We start from the raw sequence: 21,220 nt of genomic DNA, 5'->3' as shown, positions 1-21,220 counted from the left end.
AGGCATTTTTAAGAAAAACTCAAGGTCATGGAAACAACAGTATAAAAATGGAGGTAAGAATTTCTAATCGTCACTGGACTAGGTGACTCATTCCTATAATCCCAGCACTTTGGGAGGCCGAGGCAGATGGATCCCTTGAGCTGAGGAGTTGGAGATCAGCCTCAGCAACATGGGTGACACCCCACCTCTACAAAAAATATAAAAATTAACCAGGCCTGATGGCACATTACTGAAGTCCCAGCTCCTTGGGAGGCTGAGGTGGGAGGATCGATTGAGCCTGGGAGGTCGAGGCTGCAATGAGCCATGATCGCGCCACTTCACTGCAGCCTGGGTGACAGAGCAAGAACCTGTCTCAAAAAAAAATTTTTTTTTAATTTTTATTATAATTGTTCTCACAAACATGTTTGACCCATATGTGATAAAGTGGTAACACTGGTTGTACTCCCCAACCACTGTTTCTGTTCCCCAACAAGGGGATGTAAACCGTCTTTCCTCCTAGCTCTTGCTTGCTGTGTCTGGAAAACACATTTTGAAAGGCTAGAGGTTTGCATTCGAGAGAGGCTGGGGCTTGGAGGTGTCCCTGGAGTTTAAAAGGCTGAGGTTTCCAGTGCTATTCCCTTTCGAGATGTTGAGCCCTCAGAGTAACAGATGCCCTAAAATTGTAAATTTTCCATCTAGAAAAGGGAAAAAAAAATCTGGGGAAGAATGGATTATGAAAAACAAATCTACGCTCCAAGAAGGTGGTCAACAAAACAGAGTGACTGAGACCTTCACTCGGAAATTCCACGATAGCAGACGTCACCTTTCTCATGTTCGTATTTTGTTGTAGAAGACGTTTGGATGAATCATTGACAGTTTTTTTTTTTTATCAGAATACTTTAATACCTTTTACATGGATTTAGGAATTTGGATGTTAAAAATGATAAATCTTCTACGATGGCATGATCACTGGAAGGAGTAAGGTTTTTTGGGATTATTTTCCTACCATCTGTTGTCAGCAGGACCACCCACGTATCATTTTCCTTCCATCAAATGTATGACTTAGCCGCCACGTGGTGCCTTTGTATTTTCCACTCCAGTGTGGGATTGCACAAAGGCTGTTTTTATGCTTATTTTTGTTGAATGGTTTTATGCTGATTAAATCAATAGAATACCTCGTTGATCTGGAAAATTGTTCTTATCATCTATACATCCAGACTGGTTCCATTTGATTGGTTAGCATTTATCTTTACAGAAAGAAAATCGCTGGTAAATAAAATTAGCCTGAACATAATTATCAATAGATGTCACCACTAAGCATTTGTTTGCCTTGGTCTAACAGTTGTTGGTTAACAAATTGATCAAATTGGAATTTTGTGTGTAAGCATACTTTTGGTGTAGTGTTGAGCCTAAAGAGACCTTGAAATGCAATTTTCACTGTAGAACAAAAAATATTGTACTTAGATTAAAAAATCTTTCCATGTTCCTGAATGCCCTTTAAAAAAAATCTTGAATAAAATTTAAATGTAGCAAAGCTAAAATTGTGTAAAAGTTCATTTTAATAGCAAAGTGTCCTGGTGGTTATAGTCTCTAATTGCAAGTGCTTACTAATAGAGCCAAGAATAAGTGGCAAATTTTGATTCCTTCCTCCAGGAATTTGCTTCATGTTTGAAAGTGATGAAGACATTTTCATAGCTGCCAGTACATTCGGTTGCATGTTGGTGTTTTTTAATGTTTTTTTTTTTTTTTTTTTTTTTCTGCATCAACCCATCAAAACATGTCTATGGTTTTTGCTTAGGGCTGTAATGGAATTGAGAAAGGATGGCTAATTAGAGTAACTTTGCTTAGTCAGCGGTCTGGCCGTTGAAGGGATTCAGTTCCTCCAGTGCTCACCAGCCTTGCAGTCACTGCAGAGCAATCTCCCAGTGGACAGAGCCTCCCTGAGCCTCGCACAAAGAAAAGCCAGCGCAGCTGGGAGTGGCTCCAGGAGCACAAAACACCAGGGGATCCAAGACTTAACTTATGTATTTATTATTTATTTATTTGCCTGTTCCCCCTAGCAAGTCACTGATTATGCTTTATCACGATCGTATGCTTTTATGACTGCTTTAGATCGCCCATTGATGCCTCTGTCCCTTTTTCTTGATTTATCTATTTAGTAGTAAGAATACAAGGTGACTTGCCCTTTAAGTCTATCTTTTATGGAATGGTATGGAAGGATTGAGTTTTTCTTGGCAGTTTGAGGTGGAATTCTTTGTGTGCACATCTCCACGGGCACATAATCAGTTGGAGCAATTAAAGTCTAATCTTGCTCTTGGTCATTTAGTTAACAAGGAAACAAACAAACCTAAAAACAAATACAACAACCTGTGCAATCTTGAAGATACCGGAGAAAATGAATAGGAATCCGTCCTTTCCTAGGGGTAATTACTTCTGCAGCTGTTTAAAGGTGGGTTTCTACACACTGGGGCTCCAGATGTCCACCGTAGCAGACGGAGATATTGAGCAAATGTCTGAAAATGGCTATTAATTAATGAAGTTGCAAGATACTTTTATCAGTTATGAATATTACATAGATTGGGATGCTTTAGTAAGCAATACATATGCTATTGATTTAAAAGACAGCCTGGATTTTATCTTTTGGGGGAGTGAAGTACTCGTATGATAGCCACACCTATAGACAAAAATCCTGGTGTTTGTCTCTACTCCTCTTTAAGAAGTGCTTTTTAAATGCAAAATGAATGGAAAGGCATATTGTTTCTAAACATATAGATGTTTCCAATAGGAGAACTTTGTAGAACTGAAATAATTTGAAACAATGCATGCTAACTTCCTTTACCTCAAAATTTGGTGCTTGGTAAGTAATAGATGTTTAATAGATACTTATTGAATGAGTTAACTTATTAGGGCTTTACAAAATGATCAGGCTTAAACCTGCAAGCAGACTCTTGCCTCCTATTTAGCATTTTCTTTGTTAATCTTTTATTTTAACAGGAATATAAATCCTATTTTTTATTTAGCTTTTTTCTTTTGTTCTTCAACAAATATAAAAGACATTTTCAATGTGAGTAAGAATATAATCAGGAACAAATTTTAAGAGTAATACGTGGGTTTTGTAAGGATTTACCCTTTAACTGTATTGGTTCTTCTGGTGCTGATGTTTTTCCTAATGTTAAATACAGCATTAATCATTGAAATACGTAAAACATGTTATGTCTTCCATTTTCAGATCCTTAGAGAATAGCTAATAGGTTTGTGTGTGTGTGTGTGTGTGTGTGTGTGTGTCTTTTTATTTTTTTCTAGCAAGAAAGATCTCTTTTGTCTTAATATTGTGGAAGGGAAATAATAGAAATTGTTCTTTTTTATATTTTATTTAAAATCTACAGTGATGAAAATGTATCACTTAAGGTAGTATATAAAAAGTTTAGGGATTAATTTTTTGTTAACTTTCTTTGGGGTCTATAATGTATTAATGTGGATGGATTTACAATGAAGGGGAATTCAGATGTTGTGTTTTTGTTTTTTGGTTTTTCTTGAGACAGAGTCTCACTCTGTCACCCAGGCTGGAGTAAAGTGGTGTGATCTCGGCTCACTTCAGCCTTCCAAGTAGCTGGGATTACAGGCACCCACCACCATGCCCGGCTAATTTTTGTATCTTTAGTAGAGACAGGGTCTTGCCATGTTGGCCAGGCTAGTCTCGAACTCCTTACCTCAGGTGATCCTCCCTCCTTGGCCCACCAAAGGGCCAGGATTACAGGCTTGAGCCACCGCACCTGGCTGTGTCATGTATTTTTGTCAAAGAAGAATCATAGCATCGTAAATCCAGTTGGAGTCCAGTTTCTGGGAAGTTCTGTTCTTTGAACACTGTTGTGTTGGAGACCACTTTCTCTCTGCAATGATGTTATTGGTGCTGCAATTAATAAACAGCAGTGTCTAGTTCTTAACCTAGAACAATGGTTTTTAAAGTGTTCTTCATTAAAACTTACTTCATTTCTATTTTCTAAAATTCCTAGAAAAAATTGTTCAATAAGCAGTTATAGTGGATTTGAAATTGGAGTGTCATTACTGCCTACACTGTTTGAGTGGCCTCGAGGGCTCACACCCAGAACCTGAGTCGGACTTACTTAGGAAGACATTCACTGTTGTTTCCGTGTTTTAAAAGATTGTATTCCCTGGTCTCATCAAAATGTTATTTTTTTTTAAGAAAGTAGGGATAGAGAAGGAATTTCTCTGGCATGGTTTCAAATCCTAACAGGTCTGTGATGCTCGGCAAGTAACATTCTTTCAGGACTTGGTTCTCGTCAGTGTCATGGAAGGGACTGTTTTAGGTGATCTTGAAGAACAGCTCTTAGGTTTTAAATTTTTGTGTGTGTGTGATTAACTTAAGAATGGTGAGTTTATTTATATGTAACTCTCCTTGACCGAGGAAAAAATGTACAGCAGTTTTTAATATGTATGCAAGAAGAAACGAGAAATATATGATAAAGGATAAAGGTAGGAAAAATCTGACCACGGAGAAGGCATTCTATTTAAACATTTTTAAAATTTATTTTCTCTCTCTTTCCTTTAAAACTGACCCTTAACACTGCTTAATGAGGCATTTAAATAATAGAAACGGGATGGAGACAATAAGCAAGCGAAAGCCGGTGAGGTGGCATGCGCCTATAGTCTTAGCTACTGACGGGAGACTGAAGTGGGAGGATTGCTTGAGCCCAGAAGGTCGAGGCTGCAGTGAGCTAATGATTGCACCACTACACTCCATCCTGGGTGATGGAGTGAGACCTAGTCTCTTTAAAAAAGTAAATAAATAAGCAAGTGAAATCACACTTGAAAAAATTTTTTAAAAATATATTTTTTAAAGCATAAAAGTGGTATAGTGTCATTGTGCAAATGCCACTATACAAGAAAAAAAGTTCCTTCATCCCCTCTTATTTGTCTTCTGAGATTTTTCTTACATACACACACAAACATATCCTTTCTGTTGGTTTTTTAAAAAAATATGCATATAGATAATACGGTTACATCACTTGCCTTTTTCACTCAATAGGAAATCATAAGCACCTTTTGGTTCAGTGTACACAGACCTGGCTCACTGCTTACTGGCTACATGTTCAGTGACACGGATATACTCTAATTTACTTAACCAGTCTCTTTACTGATTGACATTTAAATTGATTCTCATGGTCTCCTATTACAAGTAATGCTGACATTGAACATCCTTTCATATACAGTATAACTTTCATATATAAAATGAAAATTATGTATAATATACATATTCATTTATGCTTGTGCAAATCTTTCTGTGGGCATAATTCCTGAATGAAAGGGAATGCCCTACCCTTCCACCCTTTTCTATATAATACATTTCTGACACATTTACTTGTTAACCAAGGAGTGACTTAAGTTTCAAAATATGCTTAATGCATTCAGCTTTCAATAGCTCACGGCACACACTGTATGTAAAAATATGGAACGCTTTACAAATTTGGGTCTCATCTTTGCATAGGGGCCATGCTAATCTCTGTGTCGTTTCAATTTTAGTCTCTGTGCTGCCAAACCAAACAAACGCTCTTTTCTTTCTTTCTTTCTTTCTTTTTTAAAGAAAGGATCTTCTTCCTCTTATTGCCCATACTGGAGGGACACAATCACACCTCACTGTAACCTTGAAGTCCTGGACTCAAGAGACCCTCCCACTTCAGCGCCCCCCGAGTAGCTAGGACTACAGTTGTGGGCCACCGTGCCCAGCTCTATTCAAAAATATTGTCGTATTAGATACTTTACAGAATACTCACAATGCCCCATTTTGGCAATCATATTTCACAAACCTTTGGCTTTTGACTAAGTTGCAGTTAGCTTGAAACACTCACTTTTTGCTTTCACTTAGAGAATTACCGTTCCTTCTGTGTAATTCTAAAGATATATTACATTTAACAAGGCCATGTTTTAAATTTGCCAGTGAACACATTGGCAGCTTCTTTCCATTCTGCAGGAAGTGGCTTTGTTCTGTGCTTTCCTCCTGTTATTTCCTTAGGGTAAATATCTAGGCTTCATGCAAAGTAGAAGGGGTATGTGTGTGGTGGTCAGGATGTGGATTTGAATCCCCAGCTGAGCCACTTACATTAGATAAGTCACTTAACTTGTGAGCCTCCCTCTGCAAACTGGATGAAGGTTGCTAAAGAACGTGTTTTTACAAGTTGTGCGAATTTCGATGCTACCTTGAACAAATGAGTGTTCAGATTTGGCCACGTCAGTGATATTGGTAGTGTTACTTTGACAGGTGAAGGATGGTGTTTTAAATTTGCTTTGACTTTTGCATTTCTGTAATTTCTGGGAAGAGGTAACCATAATTCTGTAAGTCTATGTATTGGTTCGCTAATTTAATTTCAGGTTACGAGTATATTTATTGCCCACTTTATCTTTTGGGGTCTTCTTATATGCTTCAGATCTCATGGTTGATACTTTCACATTTGCAAGAAGTTCTCCTACACTTAGGGAACAGCCCCCCAAATCCTAACTCAACCCATTGTATCTTGATGATGCTATATAGAATTTTAAGTCTTAGAATTGGGGCATTGTATGTGAGGTTAGGACCCAATTTCCTGTGGCTTCATTCTTTTCTCCACACACGTTTTATTTATTTATTTGTTTGTTTGTTTGTTTGTTTGTTTAATGAGACAAGGTCTTACTCTTTTGCCCAGACTGGAGTGCAGTGGTGCTCACTGCAGCCTTGACTTCCTGGACTCAGGTGATCTTCCTGCCTCAGCCTTCTGAGTAGCTAGGAATACAGACCTACACCATACCCTCCCTTCCCCAACACACAGCTAATTTTAAATTTTGTTGTAGGGATGAGGTCTCCCTGTGTTGCCCAAGCTGATCAAACACCTGGCCTCAAGAGATCCTCCCACCTTGGCCTCCCAAAGCACTGAGATTATAGGTATGATCCACCAAGCTCAGTCTGGCACGACCTCCCATGCCAGAACGTGTGATGCAGGAGCGAGCTGTCCTCTTTCCCTCCTGTTCCTGCTCTCAGCTACCCGTACATCTATTTTTATTTTTTCTGAAATGGAGTCTTGCTCTGTCGCCCAGGCTGGAATGCAGTGGTGCAATCTCAGCTCACTGCAACCTCCACCTCCTGAATTCAAGCGATTCTTCTGCTTCAGCCTCCTGAGTAGCTGGGACTACAGGCACATGCCACCATGCCCGACTAATTTTTGTATTTTTAGTAGAGATAGGGTTTTGCCATGTTGACCAGGCTGGTCTTGATTTCCTGACCTCAGGTGATCCACCCACCTTGGCCTCCCAAAGGGCTGGGATTACAGGTGTGAGCCACAGTGCCCAGCCTGCCCGTACATCTTAAGGGAACTCCAGCTCACGCATGAGGATTTTCCAGCCTACATGTCCAACCTTCACCAAAACAAATGCCCTGTAGCCCTTTGGTCTAGAGGTGCCCAGGGAAGAGACTTGCATAGGTTCTGAGAATTCCAAATCTTGGACCCCCAGGACAGGTGGGATGTTAATTTCAGGAAGATTTGCCCTTTTGGTTGCCGCGGGGGAAGGATGTAGCCAGAGGAGGGCCAGAATGGGTCTCCCCGAAGTGAGGGGCTCTGCCTGGGTCTGTTGGTATTACCGCTCACAGGGATTCTTCGAAGCAGTTGCTTATTCACTGATTTCTCTTGTCTATTGATTGAATAATGTTTTCCCTGCTGTCTACCTATCAGGTTATTAATTCCTGATCACTGTCAAGGTTCGGGCCGGTCAAACTTGAAATCATTAATTACATAAAGTGTATTATGTGTAAAGTGCTAGATTTGTAAGAAAGTTGCTATCTTCATCTTCATTTAGTTTTTAACTTGGCTTAGATCTTGCTAATTTTCCACAGTATAGCCTGCACTCATGTTATGAAAAAATTTAGATGACTGTTGAAAAACATTTAGGATTTCTTTCTTACTTCTCAGCCCAGGACTGAGCCTTTATGAAAGAGGGCAGCAGGAGATTTTAGAAAAGTGGAGACCCTTGTATAAGGAGGCTGGGCTCCATTTAATGACGGTGAGGAGGCACACTTTAGGAACTAAAGGAGACCAGCATGACAGATTGAGCGTTAACGCAGAACTAAACAAGAGGCACTCAAAGGCAGGGAGATCAGCTCTTAGGATATTGCATTAAATCAACCATGAAATGCTAAAGCTTGAACTAGGGCAGAAATCAAGCAATGCATACAGGCAGCATTGAACACAAAAGAAATGATAGGATTTGAGGGAGCATGAGGATGACCAAAATGCAGAAAATCCCAAGATGATCTCCAAGTTTCTAGGCTTTTCCAACTAGGATGCTAATTTTTTGCCTGAAAAAGAGTATTATCAAGCAAAGACATGGCCTCACTGTTGACCTAGAAAATGGAGGGACAGGGTAACAAAAGCAGTGATCCGTTTTCCATAATATTAATGGTTGACACTGACTGGGTGCTTACTGTGTCAGGTGCTGTCCTACGCACTTTGTACACTTGTGATAGACACTTGTAAATCCCCATCGTACCAAAGAGGAAGCAAGCCCCTAGAGGTGAAGGAACCTTACAGGTAGGGCCTCTTCTCAAGGCTAGGCATTCTGATCAGAGAATGCCTAAGAGAGGGAGAGACAGAGACAGAATTCAGTATAAAGACAGAAAGCCCACTGTTAAAAGCAATGTCAGGTGTTTTTCTGAGAGCTCAGAAGCTGTCACTGACATAACCAAGTTTCAAATACAGGAGTCATTCTTTTTCCATTGGCAAGTCCCATTGGCCTCATCTCCAAAGACATTTCACATCGACCCATTCTGTCCACAGGGCCTTCCCTGGCTTCATCTCTCCCCTGCATGGACACAGCAGCAGCCTTCCTGCCTCCAACTCGGTCTCCTTCAGCTCCTTCTGTCTGCAGATTGGTGGTTTGGGGATTTTTAGGGTTTGTCTGTGGTCAATTTATATCTGATAAAGCGAGCAAGTCTTAAGCGTATACCTTGGGGAGTTCTTACAAGGTGAATGCACGAGTAACCCTCTCCCAGGTCAGGTTGGAGAACCTCACCAGCGCCACAGAAGCCTCCCTTGCATCTCCTTCTGGTTATTGCTCCCCAAGAGGTAATGACATTCTGACTTCTGTCCGCACATATCAGCGTTGTACATCATTCACCACGTATGCAGTGATCTTTGAAACCTGCACGTTGAGACGTGCCGTTACCAGATCTCTCGGCATCACTCCCACATTGCACTCTTTGCCATTGCCTGACATGAGATAAATAAGAACACATGGCTGGGTGCGGTGGCTCACACCTGTAATCCTGGCACTTTGGGAAGCTGAGGTGGGAGGATCGCTTGAGCCCAGGAGTTTGAGACCAGCCTGGGCAACATGGTGAAACCCTGTCTCTACAAAAAATACAAAAAAATTAATGGGGTGTGGCAGTATGCACCTGTAGTTCCAGCTACTTGGGGGGCTGAGGCTGGAGGATTGCTTGAGCCTGAGAGGTCAAAGCTGCAGTGAGCCATAACCGAGCTACTGCACTCCAGTCTGGGCAACAGAACAAGACCCTGTCTCAAACAAAACCAAAAAAAAAAATAAAGAACGGACACATGTCGGTGTCTTATTTCTCTCTGCTGCCATTGGTATTTTTGCCTATCCAGACCCAGCTCAAAACTCAACTTTTTCTTGTACACTTTCTCTTATCGACAGAACTGAAGGGGACCCCTCCCTGTTAGTACTATGTGTCTTAGTACTCTGTCTTCGATGTGTGACACTTCCTTTTGACTTGACACATCCAGATGACATAGGAACCCATCACAGGGATTAATCAAATGTTGAATAATGCATGGGGACCCAGGGTGGAACCGAGGCTTTTCCAAAACGATGAATGTTCAGAGGCTTTGGAGAGTGAACTTGGAGGTCAACAAAGAGGATGAAATGCAAGATGCACTATGAGCATGTGGTGGTCTGGACTGCAAGATTCAGGCACTTTATTTTAGGCGTAGTTAATGTGAGGAACATGATTTATGAACGACAGAGTGGGGAGTGTATTGAGACCACGTAAGACTAATGCTCCTTTGTAAAAACTTACATATCAAAGCAAATATATTGTCCCCTCAGTCCCCAGAAGCAATAACTGGAAACAGTTTTAGAGGACATAACCTAATTGATATAAAAACTTTTCACTCTCAGAACTATTTTTCCCATTGTCCTCGGAATGGATACCAAATAATGTTTTCGTGTCTTGGCAGTGATTCACATTATTGAGTTTGCTATTGGACTATTTTTTCCTTGCTAGGAAGTACACATCAGAGAGCTGCATTTCACTGTGTGTGTGTGTGTGTGTGTGTGTGTGTGTGTGTGTGTGTGTTTCAATCTACTGATTACCAAAGAGCCTATAATTCTCAATGGAGAGTTTATGGAAAAGATGAAAAAAGGATTTTTTTTAAGAACAATAACCAGAAAGTTTGAGACAAATGAGTGTTATAGCAAAGTTCTTTTTAGCAGTAACTTCTCTGGTTGTAATGTCTTAGGTTAAAAAAAATCAATTTCATGCAAAAAAGGGGGGAAGATGATGTAAACAAAAACAAAAAAAATTTTGAAGTATTACAGTCTATCATTTTGGTGAGTTGTAGAGGGGAAAAGAAGTCATTTGTACAGGTTGATGAAGAAATAAGTATATTTTCCAGTTTCTAAGATAATCTGTGTATGCTCTGAATGTAAAGCACATCATTTCCTGTAAGTCAGTATTGGGTTCAAAAAGTGCAAAGGCTTTATTGATCATCTGCATTTATCACATGATTATCTTCTGGAGCTGATAATTTTTTTTTTTTTTTGAGACAGAGTTTTGCTCTTATCACTCAGGCTGGAGTGCAATGACGCAATCTCAGCTTTCTGCAACCTCCGCCGCCTGAGTTCAAGCGATTCTCCTGCCTCAGCCTCCCGAGTAGCTGAGATTACAGGGGCACTACCACGTCCGGGTAATTTTTTTTTATTTTCAGTAGAGATGAGGTTTCACCACGTTGGCCAGGCTGGTCTCGAACTCCTGGCCTCAGGTGATCCACCCCCTTTGGCCTCCCAAAGTGCTGGGGTTACAGCCATGAGCCACCGCACTGGGCTCTGGAGGTGATAATTTTTTTAAAAGATTAAGGCAACAGCAATTTTGAAAGTGAGTCATTGTCATTGATAGTACACGTGTTTAGGGAAAGCCCTTTTTCCTGCAGAAGCAAACTTGCTTAGGAATAGCATCAGGCTGAAAGCGTTTTGTTTGCGTTTCAAATAAAGCTGGCAGGAAGACTGGCACCTGTCTGCTCCATCTCTGTGCTCTTGCTATACAAATATGTTCTACTTTGCTTGCTGTCAAGGTTCAAGATCAGTAACAGCAGGGAGGGGGCATTTCCCAGAAGCCCACACGACCTCATGAGGAAGCGCCACCCCTGGCTGGATGGGGCGTTGGCTTGCATTCTTAGGAAACAGAAAACAAAACAAAGAAACTCTCCCTTTCTAGTCCCGCAGATGTGAATATTGGAGACTGTCTCACTAGCAGTTATAGTCTATACTTCTTGAAATCATTTAGTTTGCTTGCGGATCTTGAACCAAGTGGTTAAGGAACAAATTCTTTCCATTAAGGCGTCCATTATCCATTATTATTTATTTAAGCATGTGTGGACTAAACAAGCCACTTTGTACTCTGTCTCTCCAGGTGTCAAAGCAGCATAACTTGCCCCTCTTGACTGAGTCCCAAATGTGATCTGAGTCAGAGAAGGTTAGAGCTCAGAGCTCCAGAGAGTTCAAGTATTTTACAAAACAAAACAATCAGGTGAGAACCAAAGCTACTGCTGTTGACTTGACCAAGGTCCCACAGTTGTTGGGTGGCAGCAATGGGAGTAAGTATATTTTCTTTTTTTTTTATTTCATTTTTTTTTTGAGATGGGGTGTTGCTCTGTTTCCCAGGCTGGAGTACAGTGGCACAATCATGGCTCACTGCAGCCTCAACCTCCTTGGGCTCAGGTGATCTTCCCACCTCAGCCTCCTGAGTAGCTGGGACCACAGACACGAGTCAGCATGCCCAGCCAATTTTTGCATTTTTTGTAGAGATGGGATTTCACCACGTTGCTCAGGCTAGTCTCTAACTCCTGGACTCAAGTGATCTGCCTGCCTTGGAAAGTGCTAGGATTACAGGCATGAGCCATCAGGCCCGGCCATGTTTACTTATTAATATTTTAAAGAATTATAAGGAACGTTTTTACACTGTTGGTGGGAGTGTAAATTAGTTCAACCATTGTGGAAGACAGTGTGGCGATTCCTCAAGGATCTAGAACCAGAAATACCATTTGACCCAGCAATCCCATTACTGGGTATCTACCCAGAGGATTATAAATCATTCTACTATAAAGACACATGCACACGTATGTTTATTGCAGCACTATTCACAATAGCAAAGACTTGGAACCAACCCACATGCCCATCAATGATAGACTGGATAAAGAAAATGTGGCACATACACACCATGGAATACTATGCAGCCATAAAAAAGGATGAGTTCATGTCCTTTGCAGGGAGGTAGATGAACCTGGAAACCATCATTCTCAGCAAACTAACACAGGAACAGAAAACCAAACACCGCATGTTCTCACTCATAAGTAGGAGTTGAACAATGAGAACACATGGACACAGGAAGGGGAACATCACACACTGGAGCCTGTTGGGGGGTGGGGGCAGGTAGGGGAGGGATAGCACTAGGAGAAATACCTAATATAGGTGACGGGTTAATGGGTGCAGCAAACCACCATGGCACGTGTATACCTATGTAACAAACCTGCACGTTCTGGACATGTATCCCAGAACTTAAAGTATGTATGAAAAAAAAATTATGGCTGGGCTCAGTGGCTCACATCTGTAATCTCAGCACTTTGGAAAGCCGAGGTGGGTGGATCACTTGAGGTCAGTAGTTTGAAACCAGCCTGGACAACATGGTAAAACCCCAACTCTATGAAAAATACAAAAAAATTAACCAGGCATGGTGACGGGCACATGTAATTTCAGCTACTCAGTAGGCTGAGGCAGGTTGAACCCAGGAGGCAGAGGCTACAGTTAGCTGAGATCGCGCCACTGCACTCCAGCTTGGGGGACAGAGCAAGACATCGTCAAAAAAAAAAAACAGAAAGAGAGAGAGAGGGAGGGAGGGAGAGAGAGAGAGAAAGAAAAAGGAGTCACAAGCACTTTGTTTAAATGGGAGAGAGAGAGAGAGAAAGAGAGAGAAAGAAAAAGGAGTCACAAGCACATTGTTTAAATGGGCTTTCCAAACAATAGGTGCTAAAATAAAGTTGACAGAGTTATAACGAAGGATTACACAGAGCCTCTGAAGTATTTAATTCATATTTTGTGGGATATTTGGGGTACATCTGAACTGCCTCTCACTCTTCCCACTCCCCCCTACCCTCATTCAGAAGTCAAAACTCATGCTTTTGGAGAACAGAGAGAATTTCTCCCAAATTATTGTCTTCTGCCTCTTAAATCAGGACCACATTTTTCAAGTGTGCTTGTATGGGGAACAAGTCCTGGTCTGTGTTCCACTGTATTACTGATGAAGCTAAAAATTAAAGGATTAATGGCATCGCTAGATGCGCTCTGTAACAGCTGGCAGCTCTAAAAGCTATTTTGACAGCTATAACTTGTGATTTATACATGAGGTTAATGGATTCCTGTTAGAATGGAAAACGCACTTGTGTAAGATCACTTATTCAAGCCATAGTCAGTACATGCTGCAAGTGCTTTCTCCTGAGGCTTGTATTTTTTTTCTGGAGGATTTTTGTTTTTAGTAGACATTGCAGGACATAGGTTTTTCTTTTCATTTTAAAATTTGCAACAAATCCCAAATCACCAGAATTGCTGAAAACATGCTGTGAGAGATGAATGTCAAGTTCACAGTCACTGCCCTTCTCCAACAGAACCAACACTAGCCAGCCCTTGAATGCAGATGGGGAGATTCAAACTGATATTCTCCACCCCTAATGTTGAGAGAGGTGGTTCTGCAGCTTCAAGGTCCTCTGCAAATTCACCATACTTGGCTAGACGGTGAATGTATTTTTAATTAGGCACTGATTTTGAGAGCATTGGGTTATGTAGTAGTGAATATTTTAACCAGCCTGCATGTCTCAGAAGGAGAAGTATGAGAAAATAGATTTGGTAGCAAACACCAACCAGCCAAACAAAAAAGCAAAAAGCCAAAAATCCATCTTGTGGTTGATGCGGTTTCCATAGGGCTTTGCCTCTCATATGTAGTCACTTCTTAAGAAACGCTCTCCCTTTTTTTCTCAGTAGAGTAAGGTCTTGATAAGAAGATTGCAAGGTATGCAACATAACTGTTCTATAGAGTAATTTTGTGAAACCAGGAAATAAGAAAGAAAAGAAACTAGAGCTATTATTTGTCTTTCTTAGAATGTCTTGATCAATACATTCTATGCTGGCCCGTAAGAGAAAGGAAGCACAGGGCTTTTGAATAGAGACCCTGTCACCAGCTTAATTTTGTCAAGGAAGGGTGGTGGGCTTTTGCAGATGTCACTTTCCCTTGTGAGGTTTTAGCTTGGCTCTTAGCTCATTCAAAGCAAAGGCTGAGAGATGTTTAACTTGCAGATCCTTCCGTTATGGAACTTGGATTGTAATTCTTTCCTCCTTGGGTAACATGATGACTAGCATGGTTATGGCTGGTGTTTTGCTTTTGTTTTGTTTTGATACACTTTCGTGTTTAGAAGGTCAAACATCTGATGGGAAGAGGCATCTGAACAAGATGGTTTGGAAGCGTCCTTTTGAGACTGGAGAATTGTGTGGACGAACACAAATGTGTTCTTAGAATAGTCATCATTTCTTTATGGGAAGCATTATTCTGGCACCTGTTAATGCTTATAGGGACCAGTATTGTTGAGTTCCTTCTCCACTGAATTCAGGTAGCTTGATCAGGGGCCATTTTGGAGGATAGGAAGACTGGGCAGTGTCTGGAAAGGCCAACATCTTCGCTGCACACCCTACAGGGAGGGTGGGTGGAAGGCTCCACAGGTGCATTAGTTGGACATCATGACGGGCCCAGGCCCAGGTGACTGAGCCAGACAGAACGGAGAAGAACCACTCACTGTCATCTCATTCTCCTAGCACATCCCTCACCCAACTACAATCTTTCTCCACTTAGACATCCATGCCATTGGTTGCTCCCCAAAAAATCTGAAGCCAAGGAGATTGACCCCTGGCAGCGAGGCCCTGGAGTTCAGTTAGGACTCGTCGAAGACCTTTCACCTCTCACAGGCCAGCTTCCTCTCCCATCCCCTCACTGATGGCTCCCAGCCTTCACCAGATTCTTTATTTTATTTTATTTTTTTTTTGAGATGGAGTTTCACTCGTATTGCCCAGGCTGGAGTGCAATGGTGTGGTCTCAGCTTACTGCAACCTCTGCCTCCCAGGTTTAAGCGATTCTCCTGCCTCAGCCTCCCGAGTAGCTGGGATTACAGGAATGCACCACCACTCCCAGCTAATTTTGTATTTTTAATAGAGATGGGGTTTCTCCATGTTGTTCAGGCTGGTCTCCAACTCCCAACCTCAGGTGATCCACCCATCTCGGCCTCCAAAGTGCTGGGATTACAGGTGTGAGCCACCTCGCCCAGCCCTGATTCTTGTTTTTAACCTCTTGCCCTCTCCCCTACCAAATCCCCTCCTCTTCCTCAGAAGTTAGTCCTTCTGGCTTCTCCCTGTAACCATAACTGCATAGAAACTCCCCCTCTCTGCACGTAAACGGAGCTGCTTTCTGATTTGCTTTCCTTTTGAGAGCTGGTCTCCAGTTGCTGCAGATCGCCTCATCCAATGTCCCCTTCACCACCTGTCAGGTTCCCTTGGTCAGTATCATGCCTTTGAGACAGCGGCTGCCCATTGGAATTACCTGGGAGAGCCTTAGAAACTACTAATAAATACACGGGTCCCTTTCCCAGAGATTCTGACTTAATTGGGTTAGGATATAACCACAACAACAGCCCCAAAAAAGTATTACCCCTCCTTCTATAGGCTCAGAGGATGAGAAGTTTGCCCACATGTCTCACAGCTAATGAGTGGCTCAGCTGAGATTTCCTCTCATGGGTGGGCTTGCAAATTGTGCTCTGTCCTGGGCTATGCTGGATCCGGAGAAGCCTGGTAGGATCATTACCAGCTAACAAGGGGTCTTGCCGTTGCCTGCCCCTTAGGAATCAGTGGGCCTAGGCGAAGTCCTTGTTTTCCTCGGAGCTGACTGATAAACACTGGCTGTGCTCAAGCATCGGCAGGGCTGGATTCGCGTCACTTACTTTGGTATGCAGGAGGCTGCTTGTATGCTGTGGCGCACGGAGCTAAGCACACACGTCAGAGAAACCCATTTCAATTTATCATTTTAATTTTGCTATTAAGCATCCACAGACCCTAAATGGATTCTCCACAATGGCATCTGCAAGTCCATTATCAGAGATAAATGTTTAATGACTTTATTAAGTAACTGATGGATGCCACAGTATATAGGAAACTTTCTTGAGTTTTTTTCACATATAAGGAGGCATTTCTCAAAGTCCCTTGGGATGGCTTAACATAGCTCACCCCCAGCCAGCTGACTTGTGGCCTCTTTCCCTTCTTTCCATGTGCGGTGCCTTCTATCTTGAATGCCGCGGCCAGCAGAGGTTCTGGCAGTGGAGCCCTCTGCCTAGCAGGCTTCAGAAAGGAGCCTGTGAGGCAGAGACATTTCCATTGAAAAGCAGTTTAGAATTCAGCTCCATCTGCTGATTCCCAGAGATGCTCTTTAGCAAACACAAGACAGTTGTTTGTGGATTCAAAATTTGCTGCTTTTTCATTCTGTGTCATACATTTTGGTGATTGTGCTACAAATATTTGGAGTTGAACATAATGGGATAATAACTGTTGATTCTTGGGTAAATCACATTATCTTAGGTCATCTTTGCAAATCAAGTACCTTCTACTGAAAAGGAGACAAGCAATTTTGCTTGTTCTTTTTCTCTTTCAGTCGAATGGAGCATGGATTTAGAATTGAAGTTGCAATGGGATGGGCAATACATTCTAACTGGGTTTTTAGTTAAAAATCAGCAATCAGTTTAAGCAATCTGTTTCAAAGGCAGTATAGCCACAAATTTGCAGACAGTGTGTAATACAGTTGTCCTTCAGTATCTTAGAGGAATTGGTTCCAGGACCCACCCACCCATGTTGGTACCAAAATACAAGGATGCTCACAAGTCCCACAGTTTGCCCTCTGGACCCAAGGGTTCCCTATCCTCAGATTCAATCAACCAAGGATTGAAAAGATAATATTTACAGGATGAGGAACTGCAGATATGGAAGGCTGACTGTATTTCACTTCGACAGGGGTCTCAATTATCCTCCTCATTGAGTGGTAATATGTTGCCTGTTTTGGCAAAGTTTGGAGTAAACTTCTGTCTCCACCTCCCGTATTGCAGCTGTCAGCATGGTGAAGAGCCTGTGAGATGCTTGCGCTGATGTGTGCTGCCTAGGGCTGCCTAACACAAACCAAACAAACATCCCTTCTCAGGATGGGAGAAGGGCTTTTTATGAGACTGTCTTGTGTCTTCCTGTTGCCCATCTCTGCCTTTTTCCCCATAAGCAGGTGACAGTTGTGCAGTGTTTAGGCACTACATATTTTTCATGTCTGATTGCCTATGTCGCGGAATTTCAGGACTCCTGTCTTAGGGACACACCTATGATTAGAAGAAGTAATATTAGCCTCTAAAATTTTTGAACTTTAAAATCGAGACTTTACTTGGGATAACACTGGTTTCCTCCTCTGTCAAAATTGTTTATCTCTTGGACTCAAAAACTATTTAGCCTTTCTGTGGTACACAGTGGATTTCAAAACATTTGGTATTATCAGATTTCTAAGCAAGGATGTGATGTAATTATTTTACTACCAAATGAGGATTCCTTTGAGAGAAGCAGCCACTTAACGTGAGAGTAATTACTTGAGTATGAAGTGGTGTGTAGGAATTAAGTGAGAACTGAGATCTTGACTTCCACTTATGCTATAGATAAAACCTGAAATGAATTTGCTGGTGCGGGGTCCCAGAAAAAACTAGTCGTGAGAATTGCCAGAATTGTCAGAAATGTGTTTTGAAGTGATTTATTTTTATTATTCTAACTATTCACAATAACATTTTGCTTGTTTTGCAATTAGAATCTGTGGAGGTCCAAGAAGTCAAGATGGTAATTAATTTGCCTGGGACAGCTGGTAGATGCAACAGCTCAGAGCAGTGGGTGGTGAGGAACTTGTCTTAGACATTCACGATGCAGGTCATGACACTGGAATATAAAGCTCTAGCTCTAGGGTTCTGTATTCTGTGCTGTGTAACTTGACGTGATCTGGGACCCAAAGTCAAATAACTAATCAGGAGAAGTCAGGTGCTTTTTTGTTAAACCCAGAACTCCAGTATTCCTTTGAAGCTTAAGGGGAGAGTAAGTAACATGGTATCAGGTTTATTCCCTGCCCTTAACACAAGAATCCTTGGAATTGCTGGATTACATAGTCTTCTTCCCTGCGTGGACACCCAGTGCAACCGTGGCTCACATGCCTAAGGTCTGTGTTCGATTGTATCATGGATCCAGCATAATTAAGTAGAGATGCATTTTCTTGGTTTAAGGTACCTTAGGGGAAAAAAAGAATACAATTCTTCAGGTTCAGCCTTGGAGTTGTTCTTCTTTTTTTTGTTGTTTTTGTTTTTGTTTTTGATATGAAGTCTTGCTCTGTCACCAGGCTGGAGCACGGCGCAATCTCAACTCACTGCAACCTCCACCTCCCAGGTTCAAGCGATTCTCCTGCTTCAGCCTCCCCAGTAACTGGGACTATAGGCCAGTGCCACCACGCCCAGCTAATTTTTGTATTTTTAGTAGAGACGAGGTTTCACCATGTTGGCCAGGATGGTCTCAATCTCTTGACTTTGTGATCCACCCACCTCGGCCTCCCAAAGTGCTGGGATTACAGGTGTGAGCCACCGTGCTTGCCCTAAAGTTCTTTTCTGGTTCTATGAGGCTGTGAGTAGTGGTTCTTAACCAGGAATGTTATCACCACCGCCTCAGGGGAGGTACACATTTCTTGGTGTTGGGGGCGGGGGGGGGGCACCAGGGATGCCCCGTGTCCTGTAATTACCGTCCACAGTGTCCACAGAGGAAGATACTGGTTGTGTCAGAGACTTGGTCTAGGATTCACAGGTTTTTCTTCCAGTTGGATTTAATGAGCTTCTCTCTGTCCTAAGACCCAAATGCTGTGGGGTTTGCCAACATTACAAGGTAGGCATTTCACAGAATGGAATTCTGGCAGGCCATCTTCATGCAGTGAATTACTGTCATTGGTAGGTGGTGCTTTTTATTGCCCCCATCTCCAGCAGAGATCTTATAAATTCCCTTTGCCTGAAATCAGCATGGTTGATCTCCCACCTAACCAGATTTAGAGTGCTTTGTTTTCTTTTGCATACTTTCCCAGAGAACTTGGGAGTTTTAATACTTTTAAAAACAACTATAACATTTTATAAAGTGGAGGAATACTTGACTGAAGTGTTGTGTGTTGAAACATAACTGCATGCATCCATAGTGTCTTTAGTTATGGGGGATGTTAGTAGATGTGACTCGGAGAGGGTTCCATGAGGAACTCATTTTTAGAAAATGCAGTGATTTTCTCCTTAGAGATTCAGAATGCACATTAAGGAGTTTTAAAATTCTAAGTAGGCCGGTCGCGGTGGCTCAAGCCTGTAATCCCAGCACTTTGGGAGGCCAAGACGGGCGGATCACAAGGTCAGGAGATCGAGACCATCCTGGCTAACACAGTGAAACCCCGTCTCTACTAAAAAATACAAAAAACTAGCCAGGCGTGGTGGCAGGCGCCTGTAGTCCCAGCTACTCGGGAGGCTGAGGCAGGAGAATGGCGTAAACCCGGGAGGCGGAGCTTGCAGTGAGCTGAGATCCGGCCACTGCACTCCAGCCCGGGCGACAGAGCGAGACTCCGTCTCAAAAAAAAAAAAAAAAAATTAATAAAATAAAATAAAATTCTAAGTAAATCTGCTTAACTCTGTCTACCTCAGAGTTTCCCAGGCTAACCTGGAGCACAGAACACTTCTGAGATAATGCCTGATATGCTGGTGTCGATACACCCAGTATGCTCATGCTCTCGGATACCAGTTTGATAAACACCGAACTTCAAGAATTTAGAGGCCTAATCTGTAGACAACATTCCTAATAAAATGAGTTCACCTGTAGTGGACAGTCCTTTGGAGTTTCCATAAGCAACGTGAGATACATTATTTTCTAAGACATCCAACAATTTGAATATTAATGTTCAATGGAATTAATTTTGCATGCTAAAAGCAAGCTGATGATTTTAGTGGATCTCTCTTAGCGATCATTCTTTCTCATGTCCAAAGATGAGTTTGGGTTATTTCTCCTGAAATTATGGTTAACTAATTTTCATGAATTTTACTGAAAATGAGAAGAAACATGAAAATTTGGGATTTGTAGACAGTGGCGAGAAACTCTCTATCTGGTATTTATACCCCTCACCAAGCAGCACTCACGGGCCCACAAGTCCTTGTGCTGTGCAGAAACCGTTCCAGCCGCCTTCCTTAAATAGTAAGCACTGCATTTCAAACACAAAATAAAATTAATATTGGCTTTCTGAAAATTAGAACTTTTGCACTAGGATTAAATTAAATTAGTTCAACGAATGTGACAGCGTGACAAAGCTGGTCTAAGCCAATCAGGTATTGAAAGTGGATAGATGTTGCTGTCGGGTGAATAGCTCTTACTCAGCAGTTGGTGGGATGATGTAGTGTAGGCTCAAACCCTATCTTGGAATGAAGACCTGCAGGATAAAATGCGGTAGGACACGTGGGGTTCGGACAGCTGGGCCCTGTTGTTTTCGTCCTCTGGAGCTGGAGGGAAGGGGCCACAGGGACTGTGGGTGATGGTGAGGAGATGTTCACCCCCTTTTCTGAGTCCTTCAAATGAACTCAGTCGAGCTTACAGTGATGTCACCAAGCAGTAAGGGGATTTTTTTGGGTGGTTGGTTTTGTTTTGCTGAATATACAGGGTGGAAAGAAATATCATGAAATTTAAAACCATCAGTGGCTTTATTTAAAGATCAGAGGCTTCATGGCATCTGTAGGTTAAGACCTGGGACCTGCTGCCACCCTCAAGAAGACCCGCTGCCTCTTCCCTGAGGAAAACTGGCAGCAGG

The 21,220-nt window shown here is 42.1% G+C and overlaps 1 protein-coding gene and 1 non-coding gene across 2 annotated transcripts in view; one reads left to right on the top strand and one right to left on the bottom strand.

Annotated features, from left to right (window-relative positions):
• Positions 1–21,220, top strand: part of AKAP12 (A-kinase anchoring protein 12) — a 124,052-nt gene that overhangs the window by 36,086 nt on the left and 66,746 nt on the right. The gene's annotated exons all lie outside the window — the stretch shown is intronic.
• On the bottom strand, positions 5,441–5,542 carry LOC117098130. Its single transcript, XR_004443190.1, has one exon. It is a non-coding gene; the product is annotated as a U6 spliceosomal RNA (small nuclear RNA).

This window comes from Trachypithecus francoisi, unplaced genomic scaffold (assembly GCF_009764315.1).
Source record: "Trachypithecus francoisi isolate TF-2019V2 unplaced genomic scaffold, Tfra_2.0 Lachesis_group15, whole genome shotgun sequence".
Classification (NCBI taxonomy): domain Eukaryota; kingdom Metazoa; phylum Chordata; class Mammalia; order Primates; family Cercopithecidae; genus Trachypithecus; species Trachypithecus francoisi.
Note: the sequence above shows the minus strand (reverse complement) of the source record. Positions and strands in the feature narration are given on the sequence as shown.